This window comes from Trachemys scripta, chromosome 10, assembly GCF_013100865.1.
Source record: "Trachemys scripta elegans isolate TJP31775 chromosome 10, CAS_Tse_1.0, whole genome shotgun sequence".
Taxonomy (NCBI): domain Eukaryota; kingdom Metazoa; phylum Chordata; order Testudines; family Emydidae; genus Trachemys; species Trachemys scripta.
The window spans coordinates 11821060-11846913 of record NC_048307.1 but is presented as its reverse complement, the minus strand read 5'-3'; the positions used below and the strand labels follow the sequence as shown (position 1 = coordinate 11846913).

At 47.5% G+C, this 25854-nt stretch overlaps 1 protein-coding gene across 1 annotated transcript in view; it reads left to right on the top strand.

The window, feature by feature from the left end:
• Positions 1-25854, top strand: part of ELFN1 (extracellular leucine rich repeat and fibronectin type III domain containing 1) — a 177934-nt gene that overhangs the window by 94928 nt on the left and 57152 nt on the right. Inside the window, exon 2 of the mRNA XM_034783983.1 lies at positions 4511-4682. The gene's annotated coding sequence lies outside the window, so the exon portion shown is untranslated. The remainder of the gene's footprint in view (positions 1-4510; positions 4683-25854) is intronic.

The window sequence follows — 25854 nt, the reverse complement described above, 5'->3', positions numbered from 1 at the left end:
GCTAGCATGCACCAGCCACTGGCTTTGCAGCTGCCGAGTCATCTCCCAGTGGTGGAGCTGCACTGCTGGTGATGCAGCAGTGGGAGACAGTCTTAAAAATGCTAGTAGCAAAACAGCCAGAGAGTTTTCCAAGGCAGAGAAGAGCTGAATTTCTAATCTAAGAAAACAAGCAGGGGAAAAACCTTGTAAAGAAGAAGGAAAAAGAAACCCTTCGGGCCTTCTAATTGCATCACACAGGCAAGAATAAAAAAGGACACACCCATTTTTTTTTCCTTTTCAGGTCACCTTGAAAGAGCAAGAGCAATTTGGTCGGCCTTCTCTCCCTCAGCCTTCTCCCACTAACATACTAAGGGCAACAGCTCCCATCCTCCCCAGGCTGAAACTAGAGAGTCACAAAATTAGTCTGGTTCTCTCAGTCTCACGGAGTATTATTCATCTATAGACTTTTAAAAAATAATTGAATCCATGTAGAGTTTGTCAAGCCCTTCGAGTTCACTTGGTCTGATGAATTGCTCTGTGTGTGTGTGAGAGAGAGAGAGAGCGCGCGCTCTTTCTGCCTCGCTCTGTGTTTGTATCAGTCTGTGTTTGTTTTCCACAGCTGCAAATCACTAGAAGCCTGAAGAGGCTTTCATAAAATCCTGCTAGAAGTCAGACTTCAGCACCAGCGTTTCCCTTCACAAATACATCGCTAATGCCAGGGGAACTCCAATAGCTTGGTGGATCATTTAAAAACAATAAGGTGTTATTAAATGAAAAAAAACATTCTTTACCACTGTCCAGATAGAGAGGAATGGAACGGATCCTGTCTCTTTGCTGCCGGCTCCTTTAGTCTAATGTCCGTCCCATCGATCTCCTATGTACTCTGCCTCAACTGCCTGATGTATTGCTCTGGTGCTTCTCTCTCCCTCTGGCTTTCTTATCTCTGCCTTATGCCTTGTGTCTCATTCCGTCCTACAACCCATTGTTCTGGTCTCCGTCAGCAGTCAGGCAGGAAGTTCTCGCTGCCCCAGGTACAGCATTGCACAAGGTGCATTATATGAGGGGTGGGAGTTCACCTTCCTCTGAAGAATCTGGCATACACCACTGCCCAAGACAGGACACTGTTGGTTGAATCTGGCATTGCTGTATTCCTGGGCGGTGGGTAGATCCCTGAAGCTGGTGCAGTGAGAGGTAAACCACACTTCCCTGGGCCAGCCTGGTGCCTCGTGTCCCAGTGAGGGTGGGTGGAGTTACCACAGCGGCTGTGTGTGATAGACTCTGGGGTGAACTTGGACCTAGATGATCCCATACAACTATGAAGAGTTTAAGGCCGGAAGGAGCCATGCCCATCCAGGCCTCCAGCAAGAGCCCCTCTCCCAGGGACTCTTGGGAAGAAGGCATGGCTCGTCCCGTTAAAATGCCTGTCATTTTAGTTTAATCCGTTGTTAGGATGCTAAGCCCCTTGTTTCACTGCCCGTTTTCGCCATGTCAGTGGCAGAGCTAAGCAAATCGTGGAGTGGGGGAGGAGGTGGGCAATGATCTGTGGATGTTCATTCAAATTTGAAAATGAATTTAATTTCAGTCACACTTATGGCCTCCTCATGTTTGCCTTCCATGCGTGGTCCAACTGCCAAGCTTTACTAGCACCGCTATGCCGGAAAAACAAACATGACGCTCAGATGCTGACCTGCTCGCCAAAAGCAAATTTCAAATTGGATATTTGATTGCCAGATTTGAAATTCACAGTGCCGTGCCAGTCCGTTTCATAAATCATCCGACGGGGAAACAGAAACTGGACCACCTGGGTGATGTAACTAATCAACAGGGCGTGAATTTCAAATAAAGAATATTTCCAATGAAATGCTAGAGCAGGGGTGAGCAAACTTTTTGGCCCCAGGCCCACATCGGGGTTCCAAAACGGTATGGAGGGCTGGGTAGTGAAGGCTGTGCCCCCACAAACAGCCTGGCCCCAGTCGCCATCCGACCCCTCCCACTTCCCGTCCCCTGACTGCCCCCCTCAGAACCTCCCACCCATCCAACCCCCCCTGCTCTTGTCCCCTGACCACCCGCTCCTGGGACCCCCCATGCCTAACCATCCCCCGGGACCCCACCCCCATCCAACCCCCCCGCTACCTGTCCCCTGACTGCCCTGACCCTATCTACACTCCCGCCTCCTGACAGGCCCCCCAGGACTCCCACGCCTATCCAACCCCCCGTGTTCCCTGTCCCCTGACCGCCCCCCCCGAATCTCCGCCCCATCAAACCGCCCCCTGTCCCCTGACTGCCCCCCGTAACCCCCTGCCCCTTATCCAAGCTCCCCGCCCTCTTATCATGCCGCTCAGAGCAGCATGTCTGGCAGCCTGCCCGGCAGGAGCTCACAGCCCCGCCACCCAGAGCGCTAGCAGCATGGTGAGCTGAGGCTGCAGGGGAGGGGGGACAGCAAGGGAGGGGCGGGGGCTAGCCTCCCTGGCCGGGAGTTCAAGAGCCAGGCAGGACGGTCCCGCAGGCTGGATGTGACCCATGGGCCGTAGTTTGCCCACCTAGAGCGATATTTGCACAGGGGGGAAATTGCAAATTAGTTCCAATAATAAATAAATACGAGGACTTTGCAATCTATGTGTGAACATCCCAAGGATTGGAAAAGAGGGGAAAACTGACATAGATATTCACTGTGAATTGTTCATTCAACTCCAGTTGCTCAGATCTAACCATTGTTAAAAAGACTATGCGAAGTCTTTGTAAAGTGCAGTTAAGTTCCATATAGTGATCATACCAATGACTTTGTGCTCAACAGATCTGCTCCCTGGGTGTATTCTGCTTAGATTAGTACCAGTAATAAATTGTACTACCTTGAACTCTTACCGTCTCTGTTGCGCCCATCCCGCTGTGGGAGAGTGAGCTGGAAATAAATCCTATTCTGGCTTGCACGTCTTCAACAGAATTAGGGTTCCACTTGCAGAATCTAGATGTTGAGGTATATAGAGGTATGCACTTCCATTGCACCTTAATTACACCTAGATTAGGCCTCTCTTGAGTCAAGGTTACTGATGATGAAGCACGAGCTGGAAAATACCCAGCTGTACTTTCAGATCCTGGTGGAATTTGCAAGGCCTGCAAATCTTTGTCCTTCTCTCCTAAGCAAACTTGGTATGGAATCCCTGAGAGGTAATTAACGTGGAATTCCCCTGCGTCATTTTTATGGGCTGTTTCCAAAACAGAGCCACTCTTTAAAGTTTCTCTTGTTCAGCTTTTTTTCCACGTAAGGTGTATCTGTCTCTCAGATACTAGATTCATTATTCCAGAGTCGTTCTCATCTCACTATGATTTTCCGCACTGACATTTGCTACACTCCAAACACTGATCCTGCATTCAAATACCTGCCTCGCCTCTCCAATATTGGTTCCACTGTTAAAAAGCAGTCATTGCTTTTGAGTTATTGTCCTCCTATTTCCTGTTTTGATACTAGACTTCATAACTGACCTCCAAGTATCTGTTGCCTTTCCTGATACCTCTCAACCTTGTCTTTCTGATTGATTAGCCAATTGTGTTCTCCATTGTTCTGATGACTTGCAGTTTGCCTGGTATATGTCACTGGCCTGCTCCTGCTCTGTAATGTTAGCTCTTGGTCTTTCACAAGTCTCTAGTGTCTTCCAGCCTCTGTCCCATGTCCCTGATCTCTGTCACAGGTCCATCCATCTCACAGATGCCTTTCTTTTGTCTTTTCTCCTTCGGGAGGAGGGGAGGTATGTTATCTCTCTAAAGCCCTGTCCACAATGGGATCAGGAATGTGCTAGTTAAAACCATGTTTAAAACATAGTTGTTTCTAATGGTGTTCTAGCCCAATTTCTCTACAAGTCTGGATGTGGATTTTATGGCTGTATACAATAAAATCATACTGCAGACTATCTGGTCAATGGCATGGTTTGGCAGGCAGAATTCACAGGAAAAAATCACCATCCAGACAGGTCAGAGGAACTGTGCCAGAACTCTGTGAGCAACAACTGTATTTAAACATGCTTGTAACTAGCATGCTTCTGACACCACTGGATATGGCCTAGTACTTGTCCCAGATCTGTCTGTCTCTTGCTGCCTGTCTCAGGTTGTCCATCTCTCTGATATTTGTTCTATGTCTGTTGATCTCTCTGTCGATCTGCCCCAGGTCTAGCCGTTGCTCTGATGTTTAATTCACTGCCCTGTTTTCCTAAATCCTGCACAGAATTTGTTTTTCTTTCTGAAATATTTCCTGTTTTTATGTCTGTCCCAGGTCTCCTTTTAGCTCCAAAGGTCTCTTTCGATTTCTTCCTCCTCTAAGGGCTGGCTTGTTTTCCTGTTGATTTACCAGGTCCAACAGCTGATCTTTTTGCTAATTGATGTCCCCTCTGTCTTATGTTGTTTCATGTCGGATGTCTTTGCCATTGTGCAAACCACTGTTTGATAGCTCTGATCTCTCTGCGGTGACTGATCCATTGCTTTCATTGGCACTCCCGTATGTCCCTGAAGTATCTCAATCTCATATTTTTTTTTCTTGCAGTTCAAATATTGGGCTTGGTGACCCAACCTCAAGGATCCCTAATGTTGAGTCCCCTGAGCCCGTCAGCAAATGCACATGATGATTAGGCAACATTCATGACATCCGCCGGGAAAAATCCACTCAGCCGCAGTTTTCTGATGTCAGGAACCAGCAGTGAGACACAGGCACAAAGGTAAGAGGAGACTTTTTCAATCACACCAAAGAAGAAAGGAGTGAACTGCAATGAACAGGCAGACGTGGAACATCTGGGGAAGAAGGGGAAGCAGTGTAAGGGGATCATGCAGATATAACAAACCAGAAAGGACAAATCCATTCCTGGTAGAGGTCAGGGACATGGAAACAGAGCCTGAGGGTGATTCCAAAAGAGAAACCTTGGGCTAGTTTGTATCCTGGCACAGATGCAGGCAGTAACCCAGATATGTTTCTCTCCCACTCCTTTCTGAAAACCCTTAGAGCCTGGGATTGTTCCCAGAAGGCCTCGTTTCTGTGTGCAGTCTAACTATGGACCATGCTCACATCCACAGGGAAGCAATGAAAGGGTGAGATGATTAGCTGTGTACTCTTCTTGGGCCTGCTAGGAGTGGAAAGTGTCATGGTGACAATAACATCGTAACCCCTGTACTTGGCCACATTGGCTGAAAACTGGGTGGCATCTACTGGGCCAGCCCAGTGTGGAACCTCAAGGAGAATTAAAGAAAGCACTTTCAAAAGCATGCTGTGTGCTACCCTCTAACCCACCCTCATAATCACTGCATCTATCTCTGCTCACCAAGGGAACCACATCCACAGAGTATCAGAGATGGCCCAAACCTCAGCCCTCAATCCATACACCCCACAAGTTTGACGGTGTTCTATATTCAAACTCTGAGCCAATCTTCAATTGAAGGCCAGATACAGTGGCCACTTTTACGAAGTCAGACACCCCCATAGTTAACAAAAGAGTGGCGGAGATCTCAAATTTATTGTCTCTGATGAGTTTAGGGAAACACTGCAGACTCCCCCGCCTTCCTATGAGCTGCAGCTAGTTGAAATAGCAGTCGAGAAACGCATTTGGCAAATTTTGCCTTTGTTATTTGCAATTCTCTTTGGTATTCAACTGCACTTACAGGAAATCACAAGTGAAGAAGCAGCAGCATATGCATTATACATGAAGGTGGCCAGTCTGCAAGCTTCCAAACTGGTCATTCCACTTGGTTAATAGGTAGCTGCACATGGCCTACAATACATATGTTAGTTTGGGGTCAAGTACGTGTATTCACTGAGTATGAAGCGGCTAGAAAATGGACAGATCAAAGTGAATTCTTGAAATACTCATTCATTTTCCTCCTCCTCCTCTCTCTCTCTCTCACACACACACACACACACACACACACACGCACACACTATTCAAACAGCTCTGCTGTGCAGTAATGGTGGAAACATCTTGACTCATGAATTATGACCCTTCTATCTAAAATGTGGCTTTTGGGGAGAAAGTTGGGTGGGCTTTTTTAAAGATTGAATTTACATTCTTTCATTGAATTTAGGGATTACGGAACAAATGATTTTTCCAAAACCGAAGTGCAGTATGTGCCTTCATCCCAACTTGCACAAAACTGTGGTTTTTTACAAAGCAGAAAAAGAACATTAGGTTCACATCACCTCTATAATTTAGTTTTCTAAGATTAGTCTATGCCATGTGTTGGCTGTTGAAATGTCTGGCTGCGGGGAGCTCTAGGAATTTTTGTGTTTCTTGTCTCCACCTCAAGACCATTTTAAAGGTTTTCATCCATCCATTGAGAGAGATAACTGTTGTATAAAGGCGCCCAGTGAAGTACTCTTTTTTTGGCAGCGTGTAATTCTTTTTTAAACTGTTATTTAAAATATGCTTTTTAAGAGGACAAAAGGGAACAATTTAATGGAAACAAATTTGTATAGGAAAATGCACAGCTGGATAAAAAGATTTTTTTGCATTATTGCTTGGGAAGACAGGCGAATTTGAGCAAGGATGGAATTAAAAAGTGAGTTTAAACATTACTTAAATGGGTTGTTGAGACTGAAAAGAATAACAACTTCAGGAATAAGCTTTGCTTAGCGCCGCCATTTCCAGTAGAGTCAGGTTTATGGCAACTACCTTATTTTACCAAACTCCACTTTTTTATTCTTTTATGTAAACTGAGCACTGGTGAAAGGTGTTGCATCAGCAGCCCTGGAGACAGGCCTGGTTTACACCTAAAACATAGGTCACCTTAGTTACATTACTCAGGACTGTGAAAAATGCACATCCCTCAGAGACGTAGTTAAGCTGACTAAGCCCCGGTATAGACACCTCTAGGTTAATGGAAGAATTCTTCCATTGACCTAGCTACCGCCTCTCTCGAGAGTGGATTTACTACAGGGACGAAGAAAGCCTTTCCCTTGCCATAGCAAGTGTCTAGATTAGTGCTAGCAGCATAGCTGCAGCACAATAGCTGTGCCGCTGTCGTGTAGACAAACCCTGAGAGATGGTTATACAGTCAGCAGTCCTAGGGACAGAAAACAGAAGTCCTGGAAACACACAGACAGAGGTAGAGGCCAGATGGAACAAAAAGGTAACAGTCAGGGAGGGTAGGCAGGAAAAGATAGGAAAATTCCTCATCCGGGGGCAAAATTTTCAAAAGCACCTAAGTCCCATTTTCAAAAGTGACTTAGCCACTTAGGGTATGTCTACACTACCCGCCGGATCGGCGGGCAGCAATCGATCCAGCGGGGATCGATTTATCACGTCTAGTCTAGATGCGATAAATCGACCTCTGAGTGCTCTCCCGTTGACTCCTGTACTCCAGCGGCATGAGAGGCACAGGCAGAGTCGACGGGGGAGCAGCAGCAGTCGACTCACCGCTGTGAAGACACCGCGGTGAGTAGGTCTAAGTACATTGACTTCAGCTACGTTATTCACGTAGCTGAAGTTGCGTAACTTAGATCGATTCCCCCCCTTTCCTCCCCACAGTGTAGACCAGGGCTTAGGCTCTGTTTAATTGAAAGTCAGTGGGATCTCAGCACTTAAATCCCATTAGGTGCTTTTGAAAATTTACCCCCAGTCACAAACACATGGCTACTGGCTAGGCATGACAGACAGACAGCAATCTGTGTATTGACGGAGACAGACCTAGACCCTGGCAATGAATTACAAACATCAGTGCTAAGACAGCAGGCCTGGGACAGGAAGGACAAAAGACAGTTTTGTTATCTCAGTTTATAAGCCCTGCATCTTGAAGGCATTTATATCAAAGACTCCCGCAGGGCTTTCTCAATTGACTGTTATAAAGTCTAATGTTGAGTTATCAAGGATGTAAAATGGAACTTGCAGCAAGAGCAGGATAAGGGCTTTCTTCCTGCCACAAAATAGGAAAAAACGAGCTATTTGAGAATTATTAAGCTGAATAGGTTGGGATGGGTCTCTTTGGACACAACAAGAGATGGATTTTGCTCACTGCAGAGTGGTTAATTATGATGAATGGCCTTCCTCTCCCTCTGTGTGTTCCACCTCCCTTCTGCCCCGGCCTAGGCAGCAACTGGGGCTAGCAGAGCTGGCCAAATGCTGTCAACCCAGTGTCTGGGAACATTCCTTCCAATGACAGCCACGCATTGGCTTTGGCAGAATTTGTAGTCTCTCTTACTACTTCCTGCAAACATTCGTGCAAGCAAGTTTGTATTCACAGGCTCTTTGCAGCAGGAAGGGAAAGTGCCACGAATATTTGCACAGATAAGTATTTACACAAGTATTAGCAGAGCCACCCTGAGAGCAGTAGTGACTTGGGAGTTATCCCATCAGAAAACAGCAAGAATATTGCACAGCACAAGCAGGTGAATTTTGGATAGCAAGTACGGGAGGCTGAGGAGTAACCCGTAGGCTGACACGTTTGCATAAACCGTTTGCCAAATGATTTCATGCAATGAACAGATTAGTAAAAGTCGAAGCCTTCTTGTGGGGAATTTGCTACATTCATCAATTAAATTGTTTGCTATGAACAGCTTTGCCCTATCTAGCTCCAGGATTTCAGCCTGGTAATTTTGCTGGCATAGGGTACCGGCGCCACATCCATGAAATCTCACTGCCAACCTCTTCTTCCCCCGCTTTTTCCAGGCCATCAGCCGTGAAAACCCTGCCAGTAGCCCAGACTGTAGCCCTTCCGGTGCAAGCGGTTCATTTAAACTGAAGGATCTCTCAATGACTCCATCTGCTAAGTGACATTAATAAAGGGAAGGTTATAGCACCAGTTAATGCTGGGCCCTCAGAATATAACCTCTTTATCTAATGGGCTGGAAGGAAGGAGGCATGTGATTGGCTGATGGAGGTTCTGAACCACGTAGGTGTCCTGGAGAGCAGTCAGACTTGTTATCTTCATTTTTATTAGAGGAATAAAAAGGGCTGGCTAAAAATCATTGCCCTCTGACAGCAGCTTGCTAGCCTGTAGTGGGAAATGAGATGATGGGCTCAGTCCAGATGTCCCTATGTCAAAAACATCATGGGTTTCATGGGGGAGACCAGCATTTCTCAAACTGGGAGTCCTGACCCAAAAGGGAGTTTCAGGGGAGTCACAAGGTTATTTTAGGGGGGTCATGGTAATGCCACCCTTACTTCTGCGCTGACTTCAGAACTGGGCAGCCGGAGAGCAGCGGCTGTTAGCCGGGCGCCCAGCTCTGAAGGCAGCACCCCACCACCAGCAGCACAGAAGTGAGGGCGGCAATACCATACCTGCCATCCTTACTTCTGCGCTGCTGCCTTCAGAGCTGGGCCCTCAGTCAGCAGCCGCCTCTGTCCGGCCACCCAGCTCGGCAAGCAGCAGCACAGAAGTAAGGGTGGCAATACCATCCAATGCCATCCTTACTTCTGCGCAGCTGCTGGTGACAGCTCTGCCTTCAGAGCTGGGCTCCTGGCCAGTAGCTGCTGCTCTCCAGCTGCTCAGCTCTGAAGGCAGCATTGCAGCCAGCAGCAGCGTAGAAGTAAGGGTAGGAATTCCGCAACCCCCCCTACAATATCCTTGCAACCCCCCCACCCCCAACTCCTTTTTGGGTCAGGACCCCTACAATTACACCACCATGAAATTTCAGATTTAAATAGCTGAAATCATGAAATTTATTATTTTTTAAATCCCATGACCGTGAAATTGACCAAAATGGACCAGGAATTCTATGAAGTGACAAATACTAAATTAGTATTATTTAAGTCATACATGCCCTATATATATATATAGACCTAATTGTGTCCCATGCACTTCTTTAGTATGAAATTAGGCCACTAGTGTATGCATCAGGAAAACTTCCAGCTGCAGAGATCTATTAGAGTGTGGGATTAATCTCTGACCAAACCGTGGAAACTCTACTGTTAGAAACATTTAAAACCTGCCTGGACAAAGATGTGCTGAAAGGGACAACCCTGCATTGCCAGGGGTGGGGAAGGAAGATGGACTCAGTTTTCTCCTCTATAACTTGAATGAGTCTGTGACCTGACATCCATATGTAAAGTATTAGGGCAAATATCTGCTCCTGGGGCATCATAGGTAGAGAACAGCAGAAACTGGACTTGCTGCTCCACAACCACCCTCACCGAGTGTTAGGGTTTTAGATTCCGATGCACACCCCTCATATTCTGCAGTCAGACTTTCTGTGCTGTCCGGATCAGACTTTTGTTCCCCTGTATCTAGCAAGCAGGCAGTACTTGATGCCAAGTAGGAACATGAAATCTCCCATGATGCATGTAGCCAAATATGCAAATAGTGTATATGGGAGAGGGGGATAATTCCTTCCTGATACTCACAAGGAATCGGCTTACAGCCTGAAGCTCTGATTGCTTTTATCTTAGCCTGCCTAACGGTAACTACTCATAGCTCCTAAAATTACCCAGATCTTTTAAAAATGCAGCCACGCTATTGAACTCACTGACCTCCCATGGCTGCCTTTATTATTATGACCTGGCCCCTAGAAGCCCCTGCACAGACACACAGGTAAACACAGTCCCTTCCTGCAAGAGGATGTTTACCTCCCTGCACCAGTAAAAGAGGAGATGTGTGAAATCTTAAATGTCTGCGATGGGAAGCTTCTCAGTGCAGTAACCCAATCCCTCCTGACATTCTGGTCCTGTGAATCAAACCTGGACAAGAAGGGTGTAACCATCATACTGGAGCCAACCACTCCAGCAGATTCACCGACAGAGAGCCTCAGCCTGGCTGCGAAAGTGCCTCTGAAACAAAAGGCAAAGAGTCAATGCTGACAAGTAAAATTCAGATAGAATGGTTTGGCTACTGCAGCTCCCACCTGAAGAAGGAGACGCACATGGTCTCACATTGAGACCCGCAACGAGATGGAGAATTTGTGGGGATTTTGGTGCGGCATCGTGACCCAGAAGGGCACCATCCATAGCTCACCTCTTCCCCACGGCCTGAATCTTCCTCTGAGCTTTTTTGAGTTATTTGTTAAAACAGCCTGTTTGGAAATTAGCCATCAAAGCACCTTTCCCTCCCACTCCCATCCTCTGTGCCTCTCAGCCATTGACATTAACATCGGAATGCCTGCATTGGATTTGAATGGATTTTAATAACCCCATGCAGGCCTACATTAATAAACCAGTGTGAAAGGCAGCACGCAGCAGCTGAAAATGAGCCTTCTGGAAATGTGGCTATAAAACATGTACATTGGCTTGCCTGTCAGATAGACAGAAAGATACATACGGTGATAGAGAAATAGTCTATCTCATCTATCATCTCTCCCATCAAACTCACACTTGAGTATCTACCTTAGTCTAACATCTAGACCAGGGTAGTCAACAGGTGGACTGCCAAATCCAGACTGCCAGATGCTTTTGAAAAGACCCTGACATCTTTTTATTTACTTGTTGTTTTCATTATGATTATGATTATTTATTTTCTCTGGAGACTGGACCTTGACTATACTTTGACCAAGAGATTTGGATCTTGACAAAAAATAATTGACTACCCTTGATCTTGACTGTGAACACAGAGCCAGATTCACGTATGGCAGCTTCTGCCAGTGTAGACCCTGACATAGGGCTCTTGGGGGCAGAAAGTCTACCGGAGAAAGGTTATGGTGGCATAAATCTGCAACTGTCCTTCTACCAGACAGCCCATAAGGGGCCAGCAAGGCCTGCTAAGTGAGTGGGGCCAGCCAGGAGTGGGGGGCGTGAGCCCCCATATGATGCAGAAACCCAGAGGGTAGGTGGAGCTGGGAAACACAGCTGCCCTCTGGTAGTGGGAGCCTCTCCCCTATGGTGCAGCGCTCAGGCTGGTGTAGGGAGGTGGAAGCAGCAAGCGCAGCTCTGGCCTGGTGCCTGAGAAGCAGGATTGAGCTAGCAGTATTTTTATATTTGATGATTAATATAAAATGAAGGCCTTGGTTTAATACAACCCCATATGTCAGATGTTCAAATTAGATACAGTGTAACCCAGCTGAGACGCGGGGACAGTGTATAAAATATAACAGGAAGATTAAAAGGTGTCCCCAGGCAGAAGAGGATATTTTTTTATTTACAGCCTGATGCAGTACCTGACAATCGTGTAGCGCCAGAATTGACGATGCTGAAAACCTCTTCTGAGACGGTCCTGAGATATAAGAACTAAACATGCCCCTGGCCTAGACGTGATCCTATTAGCTGTCCTAGGGGAGTCGCCTACACTCATTGATCGGGATGAATATAGGCTGCAGGATCAGCCCCTGTTTTACCACTTTGCTGATACCCTGCGTTCTATCTTGCCTGCTTGGATTGGAGGGAATGACGCGCCTTGTTCGAGAGAGCACTCGTATCTTGGCTTCTTCAGCCGCAGGCTTGTCATATGCTCTCCTGAGTCTCCTCTTCCTCTTCTGAGAGCAAAGTGCCACAGATTTGTCCCCTTTTAAAAGAGATGCATCTTCTCAAGACTTCCATGGTTGAGCAGTTGAGGCTGCTTTAACTCGTGCTGGGGACTGAGCTAGCCCCAGGCTGGGCCCAGGTCCTGGGCGCTGCAAACATGCTATAAAGTCACTTCTCCTGCACCCAGTGCAACTTCACTTGACCAGAAATTGTAGGTCCTCGGTGGGGCCAGTTTAAACATTGATGCGTTGCCTGGGGGCAAGGCTATGGTGGTTTCTAGTTGGTATTAAATTCTCTATATGTAACCAATCATGGTATAAAACATGCAGCTGTAAAGAGTGGTTTGGGGTGCCCAATATGAGACCCCCTTAACTTTCTGAAAATTGGACCCTTTTAGGGTGCCTCACGTTGGGCATCCAAAATCACTAGTCACTTTTGAAAATTTTGGCCTCCTTTTTTTAAAGAAGAAATTGGCGCTAATTACCAAGTGATATTAAAGAGGCACATTTGCCCTAAGTAAATGCAAAATGGTTTGATGTGTGGAAAGCATTTTCCATTAAGCTCGTTAGTACATAAAGAGCTAACAGTTTGAGATTATGATTATAATGACAATGATTATTATTGCTAGTTTGCCTTTAAATGGTGCTATTTTTACCCCACAGTTCTCTCTTTGGGGGAAGTAAATAAGCCTTATTAAAGAAGTCAGTCTTCCTCTACAATTCCTCCCTCTCTTTTCGTGTCTTCCTGTCTCATCCCTTCTATATTTCCACCTATCTTCTTTCTTCCCCATTCTTCCCTCCCACCTTACAGCCATTAGAGCAATTTTTCAAAGTGGGATTCTGATGTCTAGGAGCTTTAAAAAGCCCTCCCATCATCTCAGCAGAGTGAGGCCTGGGCAGTCCTTGGATGGGAGAATGCCAAGAGAAAATCAGATGCTACCGGAAGTGTTGTGTCTGGAAGTGCAGTCTTTCCTCTGAGTCTGGACTGAACTAAGTCTCCAGCACTGGGTTGTGGTGCATGGTGCTGCAGGAAGGTGCTGCCTGTTGGAGGATATATAAAATCTAGCAGATCCTTATCACTTGTAGCCATTAACGCAGCCATGGCAATATTAACCTCCGTTTTGGCCCCATCACAACTTGAGTAAATTGCTTCTTGTTTATTGATATTCCCCTCCCATTTTAATAGGACACTATTCTGTGTATGGTGTGGCTGTTCACTGGTAAACAGCTGCTGTGTTCCACCTCGAGGTGGCCGCATGTCTGTGGTGAGTGGAGTGATCTCTACACATGCACAGTGAGGGCTGTTAAAACATTTAGGCTGACTTCGAGGCTGAGATTTTTCAGAGCCACCGTGGAGAATCAGATACCCAGTCCTGATTAACTTTAATGGCAAATCCCAGAGGCAGCTTTGAAATGCTCAGCCTTAATGCCTGAAAGTAAAACGCTACCTACCCCCTGTTTTGAAATTTATGTCTGTCAGCAGGGATGGTGTCTTTTATTTCTCTGCAAAGTGCCTGGCACTTACGACTCTGTAGAAATAACAGAAAAGGTGGAAGTGATGTGCTTGCCATGGTATTACATGGTATTCCCTTTACTGAGTCTAAGAATACCTGTAATACCATGGTAATGGTAATTAATTCTGTGTATGTATTAGTAAAACAAACTGCTCGGAGATGGCAGGGATTATATAAAGGTGAGATATTATTATTCTTTTTGCCTTTGGTTGTGTCCCCTCCCTGACAGGAAATGGCCTCATGCTAATGGCTGAATAGAACAAATTGGAATGGGTGGGACCAGCAGGCCTAGAGAGGGAGAAATGGGAATTGGATGGAGCAGACTTGTCCTCCATCATCTAGCTCATGGCAAAGTCCCACATGCTGCTCCATGAAATTTAATACTGAATAGCATTCCTCCCCACCCCCGTCCCCACCCAACACAACAGATGCGCTGTGTATGAAATGCATTAATTCAATACCACTAGAGGCAGGTCACTGCCTGTGGATGAGCAAATGACGAGGGAAGCCCCCCCAAACCCACTCCTTCCAAGGTCTGAGGACACTGGCAGTGTTGCATGGATGTACGGGGAGACCGGCGGGGGGGGGGGGGGGGTTTGTGCATTGTCTGCTTTGAGTCTTGACCACTGGATGTTAAACAAGTCCCTGAAGTTCTTGGTGCCACTGCCTGGCTCTCTCCTGCCATACATGCAGTGAGACAGTTGGGAAACACTTGGAGGCACAGTATCCGACCCTGAACTGAAGGGGTAGGCAGAGTTGGGGGAGGGTGAAAAAGCAGCTAAGTTCTTCTACATGTTAGCCAGCAGGCGGTGCTCCATGAAGGTTTCAGACTGTACAGAATGCCAGCTCCGCAGGGTGCTCCACCATGCTACCAATGTGCTGTCTCCTTCCAAATGAGATGTTGAAGGATAGGTCCTGGGGGAACTCCCATGCAGTCTAGATAACTAGTCAAAACAGTGGTGTAAAGTTTAGAATCTGTCCTTTATTGAGGGTGTTTGCTGCCCTCCTGGATGGCAAAGAGAAAGGAATGAGGCATGCTCAGAGAGAGGAGTTGGAACTAAAGCAGCAGGTCGGATGCTTCTGCCTCATTAGTCTTCCATTGTCAGTAATGGTTGTTGTATTGTATCCGTGAAGGTGTTCCTGTATCACCCGTGTATCTTCGGAAGCCAAACTGGCAGCAATCTCAGAGCAGGGGAAAGTCAGTCCTGGAGAAAATAACCGAGGCGGTAACGAGAGAGGGGAACCTGTCAGGAAAGGGGAAGTGCGATGGAGGTGCACCGGGCTGACACTTTCCCAGTGAACCTTCTCTGCTTTCCACCGCACTGTGTCATGGTGTCAGATTCAATACGGCCAGCCCCTTCGGATACACCGGGGCCATTTCACATCATTTAGATGCAACATCCTCCAAACGTCTTTTTTTTTTTTGGAGTGTCAGCCAAATGAAGAGTGAGTTATGCAGTCAGGCATGTGCGAAGAATTGTCACAGCTCTCAGTGCAGGCGGAAAATCCCACTCTTGGCCACCCACCATCTCTCTGCTGAGCACTACGGTTTACACCTGTCTGATCTGGAGCCGATGGCAGCCATTGCGGTGCTCAGGCAGCTAATCGATTGTTTAAGCGATGCAGGCGCACAGACACAAAGGTAATAGACTCTGTGTGTGTTGCTTGTATCTCTACTGCACCCTAGAAAGAAGGCATTGGTTATCTTCCCCGCCCCTGAAATTCAATGGAAACAACTGTTCTTTGTCTGTCTGATAACCACTCTCCTCTGACTATTAAAATAGGATTGAGTTGGGGATTTTATAGCACCTCTCATACTTCAGTCTCTCAACGATCTTCACATAGTAATGATTCATACAGGCGGTGGTGCAGCGATTGGATAGACATATGCAGCAGCCATTATGTGCTTAGTAATACTGTACATATAACCTTGCATCTCAGGAACAGCCCTTCCTGACTGGTACCAGGCCACAGAACCCAGCCAATGATTCCTGCATCTGGCCTGTAACTTTGGGCTTTGCTAGAGCACGTCTTTTAGAAAAACCTCCAGTCTTGATTCTGTTCAGTCTCCATGCCTGGTCCTAGGAGAATGCCAACAAGGGGGCCATGTGGGATGGTATGTTTTCGGAGGTGTTTACTTAATTGCTGGGATCTGAAGTGAGACAACTAATTATTTCACATAAGCCAATAAACAGCCATCAGATGACAAGGCAGTGTTGTTGTAGCTGTGTTGGTCCCAGGATATTAGAGAGACCAACTGAGGGAGGTGATATCTGTTATTGGACCAACTTCTGTTGGTAAGAGAGAGAAGCTTTTGAGGTTACACAGCGCTCTCACAGTGTCACAGCTCAATACCAAGTGGAACAGATTGGTTAGAGTAAGTAGTTAACACATATTTCAAGGGACCACTCAAGGTGAAGTGGCCCGTTAACACTCCTCCGGTCATAGGGAGAAAGGAAGTGGGAGGGGGAAGGCAGCTGTGGGGAGTTGTTAGCGAGTTATAATCGTTGTAATAAGCCATAAATCCAGTGTCTTGAGACACTGCTCCTGCAAATAAAGATGGGTGCAGTTTGGTGGGATTTAAGAAGCCTAAATCCTCTCATACTGACTCCTGATGAAGGAAGACTTGTAAAGGACCATTTGAGGTGGAAGTCCATTCTGTGCCACGCCATGGCTACGTTATAGCCATGTGATTCTTCCGCTACTGCTGCAGTTTGGTGGGCACAAATAACTGCAGCTACATTTTATAACACTTGGGGTGTCAGTGTAGCTGATTTGCTGGTGCAATCCAGATCAGTTGGATACCTAAGTGTCATAAAATGCATCTGCAGTTATTTGCAGGTGCAAAGATGCAGGAGCATAATTGCAGGTTACTCCAGAAAATTGGTCCCTAAATGACCTACAGCGCACCAGCAAAATTGAGAGAGTAAAATCTGAGGTCTAGTTAAGCTCAGGCTGGAAACGAGGCCCTGTATCTCATTACCGATCCAGTTCATGATCAAATATAATCGCAGGGCAGGTCTTCACTACCCGCTGGATCGGCGGGTAGTGATCGATCTATCGGGGATCGATTTTTCACGTCTCGTGGAGACGCGGATAAATCGATCCCCGAACACGCTCCCCGTCAACTCTGGAACTCCAGCTCGCAAGAGGCAGAAGCGGAGGCGACGGGGGAGCGGCAGCGGTCGACTCACCGCTGTCCTCACGGCCAGGTAAGTCAACCTAAGATACTCCGACTTCAGCCACGCTATTCGCGTAACTGAAGTTGAGTATCTTAGGTCGACCCTGCCCCCCCCATTCCCCCAGTGGAGACCAGGGCTAAGAGCAATGAATCCAGAATCCAAGGTACAGTGACCTTTAATTGTAAGAATGGGATTGAGAACTGAAAATATCAGGATCTAGCCTTTTAGGAAAGGGTATTTGGAAAGTGAGCTTAGAGGGTTTAGCACTGTAGAGTCAATTGGGACGTCTCACTCATATTTACTCAGCCCTTAGGTAAAATTCCTATTGAATTTGCTTGAGTAAGGATGTCATGGTGTGACCCTTAGAACTAGGTGTCTAGAGCTAAGCAGCTGGGATTCAGAACTCCAAGACCCAGCTGCTGCCAGCAGGACTAAGGCAGTACAATGAAGCAGGCGAAAATTGCACTTCATGTTGATCTGTCTCTTCAATTCAAGACACTTGTTTTGAAAAAAAGAGTCAAAGGTCAAATTCAAGGGGCTTTTTTCATTCCAGTTCAAAGAAAATAACAGCCTGGAGTTTAGTTGGCAGTGAGTTCTCTGACAAATTTTCAGGGCAGCCCTTCTCACCGTTACCAAGGAAGACAGGTTTGGAGAGCAGAAGACAAGGAGGGAGAGTTCTGCTTGAAGTGTTTTGGGGCTCATCTCAGGTGCCTGCCACCCCTCTACAGCTATTTGGAGACATCCTGAATAAAATATTAGTGATCCTGGGGGCAGATGAGCGTTGCTCAGGTTCTTATTCTTAATACAACAAGCACAGCTCTCCTTTCAACTCTGAATTCTCTTCAACTAATCTTCTGTGCTTGGAATCCATTGGGACCCAATATTGAGGTCTAGTTAGTTGTTAGTCTCTAAGGTGCCACAAGTACTCCTGTTCTTTTTGCGGATACAGACTAACACGGCTGCTACTCTGAAACCTGTCAATATTGAGTGGTTTGTGCTTGACAGAACAGCACGGTAATAATGAAGTTGTTTTCCTACCCTTTGTATTTTCTTCTGATAACTGCACATCCCATCTTCACTTCTCCTGCCTGTCCCAGGCAGCCACCAAGGCCCGAGTAGGTACTAACGGCTCTTTGTGCTGCTGGGCAGGAGTGAGGAAGGAGCCAAAGAGATCAGAACAATCTGTATGAGATCATGCAAGCGTGTGTGTGTGTGTGTGTGTGTGTGTGTGTGTGTGTGTGTGTTCGTTCCATGGCGGGCCTGGGGGAGAGAACAATGAGTGAAGCCAATTTAATTTCCACAGCCATCTTCCATCTTGATGATCTCCGAATTTTTTCTGGGATTTCAAATAACATCTAGGATTGAAAGGCAAAATTTCCAGCCTCCTCCTTTTCTATTAGTATTTAACTCTAGATGCTCAGTGGAGAAAGACTCGGGGCCAATTTAAAAAAAAAAAAACCTCTCAAAAGTCCATGCACATTTCTGTGCACTGGTTTTTTAAACTGTGGGCCTTAGTCATTTGATCCCAGGTCACTGGTTGTCAGTTCCACCAGCGAAGTGTCCTGCCCATGACCATTAGTCTCACAAGATGATAAAGGGCCTGAAGCAGCAGCTGTCACTCAGTGTAAATCAGGAATAACTGCACTGAAGTCAATGGAGTTATACTGGTGTAATTGAGGTCAAAGTCCATGTCTTTAAACTTCTGGCCTGAGGTTTGGCCCAGCACCTCAGTTAATGCTGTATCTCAGAGGATGCTCTAGGAATAGATTCAGATAGCAGGGAACATTAAGGCCATGTCTACACTACCACTTATGTCGGCAATACTTACGTCGCTCAGAGGTTTGAAAAAAATCTAAGTTACACTGGCATAAGTGGTGGTGTGCACAGCGCTCTGTTGGCAGGAGAGTTTCTATCGCCGCTCATTGGGTGTGGTTTAATTATGCCAATGGGAGAAACATCACAGCAAACCAACCACCTTGTGGTACTCTCGTAAGTCATGGTCCATGAACGTAAAGAGAGAACTGGGATCTCAGTGGTTACAGTGGGTAGAACGAGGGGTAAGGTTGGCTCAAAGAAGATTCAGCATCAGCTCTGTGCCTCTACAGGTATGTCTGCACTGTGGGGCCCAGGCTTGTGGACTCAGTGTTTCCACGGCCATGCATGAGCATCCACACTGCATTGTAACCCTGGATTGCTGGACCCAGGTCTCATCGGTGTGCTAGTGCATCCATGCTGCACTATGCGGACCTTCTGACTCAAGTCTGCACTGCAAAATGACAGGGCTTGGACTTGAGTCACAGTGGGACTCAGGGTCTGACTCTCTGCCAGGATCCTAAGACCCAGGTCCCGAGTGCTTGCTGACCCGAGTCAGGCTGAGTTATGTGTGGACAGAAGGGGGCCTGGAGCTCAAATCAGAGCCAGAGCCTGCGCTTAGTGTGTAGTGTAGACACAGCTTAAGGCTCTTCAGAACTGGACCCCTGACATTATCTCTTCCTTAAACTCCTCCAAGAGCTGCCCCCCCAAAAGTCACTCCTGCCTCTCCTGCCTTGCCTCACTCCCATCTCTGTGGCTTCTTCCATGCTCCCCCATATGCCTGGAGCCATAAAATCAATCTCCATGTACGTTCTTCCTTTCCCATGTGTTGTCTTCTACATATGTCCTTCCTCATGGGTTTGTAATGACTGGTCTTGTATTGCCCTGCCCTTCCATTCGGCGCTCTCTCTCTGTCTCTCTGTCTCTCTCTGTATGTCAGGACTCAAGTCTATAGTTAGTAAGTTTATCTTTTCCCGTCATTTCCTTTCTCTGACCATCCCCCTCCTGCATCTCACAACTTTATACCCGCCTTGTGCTGCTGTTCCTTCCGTGGCCTGATGTCTCCTCCTCTGCCTTCACCGCGCCCTTAACAAGTTCTCATCCCTCTGACTTTGCTGCTTGACAGGAATAGTCATTCTTTGCCCTCACCATCGCCACAGCCTCGGCAAATCCTCTTGCAGGACAAAGATGTGATCGTGGTATCATCAGTCTCCCTGTCCTGAGTGAACCATGGCCACGTCATTCCTGAAAGGCCGGTGGGATTGGTGGTGATAATTGTCAGGAAGCTTTTTATTTACCGTGACCTTTATGACATTACTGTAAATGCGTTTTGGAGCCTGAGATGTATAAAAATAAACTGCAGGGAAATCAAGACAGCTAATTAGCAAAAGGTTACTGCTGGGCTCCCTGACTGTCAGCCCTTTTGAAGTTCTCCTTCACACAGCCTGATGCGTGTGCGATTCTCATGCTCACTTTAATAACTGTCTTGGTTACCACAGTGGCGTCATAGCTAGCTGTGACTCAGCATTTGTAAGCCCTGTGAAAGGCAGCCCGCCCTGGATACAACTGTCCTAGAACCTCTCACTTACCAGCATTAAAGAGATTTAGTCTTACAAACTGCTGCTCAGCATTCACCTTCGGTTTGTTCACAGACCAATCTGGAGCATTTGGTTAATCCCTTGAACAGACATTGCCATGGCTCACCGGGTGGAAACTAGGCAATTCTGTCTCCTGATCAACCTTCTCGACAGGGACTATGAGCTGGGGGGAGACAAACTGAGGCCAGAGAGCTGCAGTCAAGCCTTTCACATGGATCCAAGCCTCCCTCTTTGAAATGGGCCTGCCATCGTCCTCTAATGTCGCCTGCTCTGTTTTTCCACAGTTATACAAGATAATCCAAACCTTCCTTTGGAGCCCCTGCCTTCATGCCTACTGTTCTAGCCACCACTGGCAAAGCTGTACTTCAGACTTTCTCTCTGCATGCCAATGGCTGAGGTTTATAATTGTGTATCCCATAGTCAGGAAAGGAATAGTCATCGAGGGCCTGATCCGGAGAGGCGATGAGCCCTGCCTGAGTGAGGATCTCCGGATTTACCTCTCTGACTTCAGTGAGAGTTGCAGGTGCTCGGCACTGTGAGCAGGTTTCATTAGTCATAGTCACTGGACACTTTCCCCCCCTAACTTGTTTCACTCCGTGGATTGCTGGCAAACAGTTCGCTGGGCGCATAGGATACACAGCATTCCAAATGCCAGCAGCATTGTTTGTTTGTGATTGGTCAGACAAATCACATGGTATCATTTCTGTTCCCTGCCTGAATGAGCCCACGGGCACTCCCAACACGAATGCACACACATGCAAATTTAAAGTTGGGTGTCCACGAACACTGGTGCTAGTGAAACTCCATCCCTCAAAAAGTGAGCCCACAAGGGTAGGGACACAGTGGCAGAAGCCATTCCCGCCACCTCCCCTCCCACCATGCCCAGCTCTATGCCTTGTCCTCCCTGTCTACATCTAGAGTGGGGTAAACTTTGCTTGATAAAACAAATTTTCTGGAAGACCCATCAATTGTCGCCATGAGGTTAAGAAGCAGGCTTTCTACACAGATCCATTGCCTTTGTGCCACCCAGCAGGCGAGAAACTGGCTGCAATAAGCCAGCAGAAAATTCTCCTGTCAGAGGAGAACTCTCTGGCAGTGCAGATGTGCCAGGTCAAAACCCTGGAAGGGGCATGATGGAGCGGGTTGGCATGCTATCCTCCACAGGTGCAGTGTATTAAATCCCCGACATCCATGAGGCAAGTCAAAACTGCTAGGAAGCAGCTTAGGCTCTCAGGAGGGTGTGAGAATCAGGGAGTTGGAACCAGCTCCTGCTCCCATCCTGCCCCAAATAGAGCGGAGGCACAGGAGAGAATCCAGGCCAAGTCTCTAGTTAAGGGTGAAGGTTAGCCTCGACAGGACCTTCTTGGGGGTCTCTGTGAGCAGCCCAGCATTGTGTGTAAACAAGGGAAGAGGAGCCTGAAAACTGGGCAGGGGTATTTCCTCTATCACAGCCTGTGGCTGCTAGGACTGCAGTCCTTGGAAAGGAAATCCCAGACACTGCTCAGCTTCTCCAAGCTATTCCGGCTGACCCTGATTGGCAAGTCTGTTCACAGTCTATTTCACATTGTCACAAACAGTCTTAAATATCCATTAGGGTTGCCAACCCTCCAGGATTATCCTGGAGTTTCCAGGAATTAAAGATTAATCTTTAATTAAAGATTATGTCATGTGATGAAACCTCCAGGAATACGTCCAGCCAAAATTGGCAATCCTACATCACATATGAATATCTCTGGGCTGCGTGTCTAACATCCTCTGTCAGATGGCGAAGGGACTGCTCTGGGGGTGGAGAGGCGAACAGCCTCCTAAGAACCAGAAATAGCACCAGTTACAGTGATTACTCCAGTGTGGCCCAGGGGAGACTAGCCCAGCCAAAAGTGTGTTTAAAATTACAAATTATAATTTTAAATTTTAATGGGTTTTCTGGTCATTGCTAGAACAGTTGGTCTGCAGAGAGCCAGCATAGCACGAAGTGGGTGAATTGGGCTTCTTTGGGGAGCAGCCTGTTTTGTCTCTCTCTCTGTTTTGGAGTGCTTGAGTGTTGTTGTTCTGAATTCTAAGAAATAAAGGAGGGCTGCTTTGCATCCTTCCAGCAAGAATATTTTATGTTTTTATATAACTTGTCTGTGCCTATGCCGGGAACGTAACAGAGAGAGGGACTGATTGCTAAGGGAGAGGGGTGCAGGACTAGTCCTGCGTTGCCATACAGAGGGTGGTTCGATAATGAAAAAAGGTAGGGTGGGCTGGCTAGCTAAGGGGGCACTGTGCCCTGGCAGGGGCCTTTAGTGGGTGAGTGAGGGGGTGGAGTTTTGTACGTCTTAGGGCACATTGATTGTAACCGGACATTGGGTAACAGCTAAGTAACCCCATGACTTCGTGTTTATATCTCTTCTCCATCCACCCCCCTACCCCCTATCTCTCCACACTTGGCGTAGTGCTCACTTCTTGTGCCACGGCTACCAAGGGAATGTGAGATCATCGGGCAGGGACTATAGTTGCCTTTCTGGTTGGAAAGAACCCTGGACAGTAAGGACATGAGTGCTGTAGAAATAGCAACGATAACAATTTCTCCCTCAGACTCTTTCTCTTCCCCTTCAGTCCTTCCTCCTCCCCTTGCCTCTCTCTCCTTCTCTCTCGGTTTGTTTTCTCTTCCCCTTTTCCGTTGCACAATCCTCCTCTCACCTCCTCTTCCCTTTCCTGATTTTTATCTTTCTATGCCCACCCTGCAGGTTTCTTCTCCCTTTTCCCCCTACCCTTTGCGCCCTCTTTCCCCTTTCTCTCTTTGCTTCTTCTCTTCCTCCCTCCTCCTGTCCCAGCTTTCTCTGCGTCCCTCTGCTGTTTCAGCGTCACACGTGCTGCTGGCATTGCCTCCTCTGGAATGTTAATTTACCTTTTCATTTCCTTATAGAACTTACACCACATTCGTGTGACTTAATTAAACAAAACAGAATAAAACCAGGGACACCAGAAAGCGACACAGGCAAGTAGCAATTTCCCGCTCTCCAAAGGCTCTGTCTGTGTCTAGCTCGGAGTGCAGTCCTGGCACAGCCAGCTCACATTGTTCAGGTTTGCTCTTACGAACCTTCTGCATCTCTTGACTGAATTTAACTCATTCCACTGGGACCCTGGTACAGTAGTTCCCTTTCCTGCCAGCTTTACTGCCTGAACCTGTGGCTGTTCCATCTAGTGAGGGCAAACCTCACATAGTTCTGTGGTTTCAGTCAGACAAGCCCTGAGATGTTTGGACGCTCCTATAATCGTCCCATTTCTCTCTCTCCATTTTTCCCTTCACCATATATGGTACCATCCTGAGCCTTTTCTTCTTCTGATTCACAGCTCTCTCCTTTTTTTTTTCCCCCTCAGCTTCCTTTTCCAGACACCCAACTGGTTTCCTTAGCCCCTCAACTGTCTCTTCCTAATTTTAAGCAGGCATCCACCTTGACTCCCTCACCGCTACCCCAACCAACTCCCTGCCTTTGTTGTCATCCTGTCAAGGGCTTCCAGGTTTCCCACTCCCTGCTGGGATCAGGGCAGATGCGCTGTTCCAAACTTCGCATTTCCCAGAGCCTTCCCCCGTGGTCAGAGACATGCCAGAATGCATGGTGTCCCCTCACCCTACAACCCCAGAGACTGGCTGAGCCTAGTCTGAAACAGTGGGTGGAGTTAGGAGGGCCCAGAGGGAAATGTGTATGGAGCAGGCACTGCTGCGGTAAGGAGATATATAGGGTACCAGGCCACTCCAGCTACTCCAGATGAATAGCCAAGCACTGTGCATGTCCTGTGGAAAGAACAAGAACAATGCATTGGTCACAGTCACTCTGTAGAACATGACAAGGACTTTTTACTGTGACCTGCTCAGCCCCAGGCCCTTGAGATAGAGTATGTTTGCACCTTCCCTTCTCCCCCCCCCCCCCCCACCCCAGTGTGGGTGCCAGAACCGTCTACCCCCACCTGCACAACCCCCAAAATGGCAGCTTTCCCTTGTGAGTGTTGTTCTCTCATCTTCGCCTGTGTGGCTGGCCTCTCTGAGGGACTCTGTACTAACCCAGCCTCTCCTTCGTTAGCTTGCCCCCTCCACCTCATCTGTCGTTCTCTTCCTCGCTGTTGTCCTTTTTCCTATATCTCCAGCTCCATTTGTATCACTAACACTAACATACCGTTCCTTTCACTTCCATCTCTCACTCCTTTTCCTCCCCTTTCTTCCCTCGTGGGTGTGGGTGTCTCTCTCTGACACTGTTTCACTTCACTCCTCTCTGATTGGCTCCCCGGCTCTGTAAATGTATTCTGTGAATCCATCCCTGCCCTCCAGCGAGCCGCTCGACTGTACATCTGACAGTTAAAGTGGGTCAGTGAGTATGCAGGGAGGCGGCCCAGGGAATAGAGACAGGAAGCAAATGCAAGAGATGGTGACTGGCACGTTACAGCATGAGCTGAGGGGAGGGAAAAGAGAAGGGGAGTGAGATGAGGATGTTCTGAAAGTGAAGATTTCAAGGGTTTAAAAAAAAAACTGTACTAACTACGATTAATGAAATCCTGGCACTCGGGGCCCTCTTCTTAGCTGCAATGGAGAGAACAGATCTGACCCTCGGCATAACATCAGCCCTAGGTACAAAGCATTCCAAGGCCTATTGAAAGGTGGGGCTGTGTCATGTTATTGGAGGTTAGTGTCACTGGGAAATCTCTACATCAAGAAAACCTGCTGGAGAGGGCAATGCCTGGTGTTAATGCTCAGACTCCTGGTCTCACACTGCAAGCTGGCTGTCTCCAGGCCAGGCTGCTATCCAGCCACATTGAGAAGGGCTGTCTCCATACACCTTATCCTCAGGTGTCCTACTGTGGCAGTGGGTCAACTCCATGCTTCTAACCCTAGTCCCCTCTGATTCCTAAGGGAGAGGGGTGCAGGACTAGTCCTGCGTTGCCATACAGAGGGTGGTTCGATATTGAAAAAGGGTCGGGTGGCCTAGCTAAGGGGGCACTGTGCCCTGGCAAGGGACTGGGGGTGGAAGGCTGTCTCTGAATTGAATTTCTAGCCCTAGGTCACCCACTTCTTTTACCCCCAGTGCTGCTTCCTTGGTATTTGGGAAGAGAGATTTATGTACAGAAGCTCCAGCATAATGGCTGGGGGATTTTCATGGTTCTGAGGATGTTCTGCTCGTTCTCCTTGGAGTCCCTTCAGAGGGTTCCTCTTCTGAAGCTGAGCTGCAGACTTGGCAGATGTGACATAACGCCAGGGAAGGGTGGCTAGGGCATAGTGGCCGTGGTTTTGGATACAGTTCCTGCTCTTTGAACATGAGAACATCTTTGGATGTTTTGGGTGGGCAGTTGGGGTATTGAGCATTTTTATGACATGTCGACAGAAGGCCAGGTTCTTCTCTCCATTACACCAGTTTAAATCCAGAGTCGTTCCACTGAGT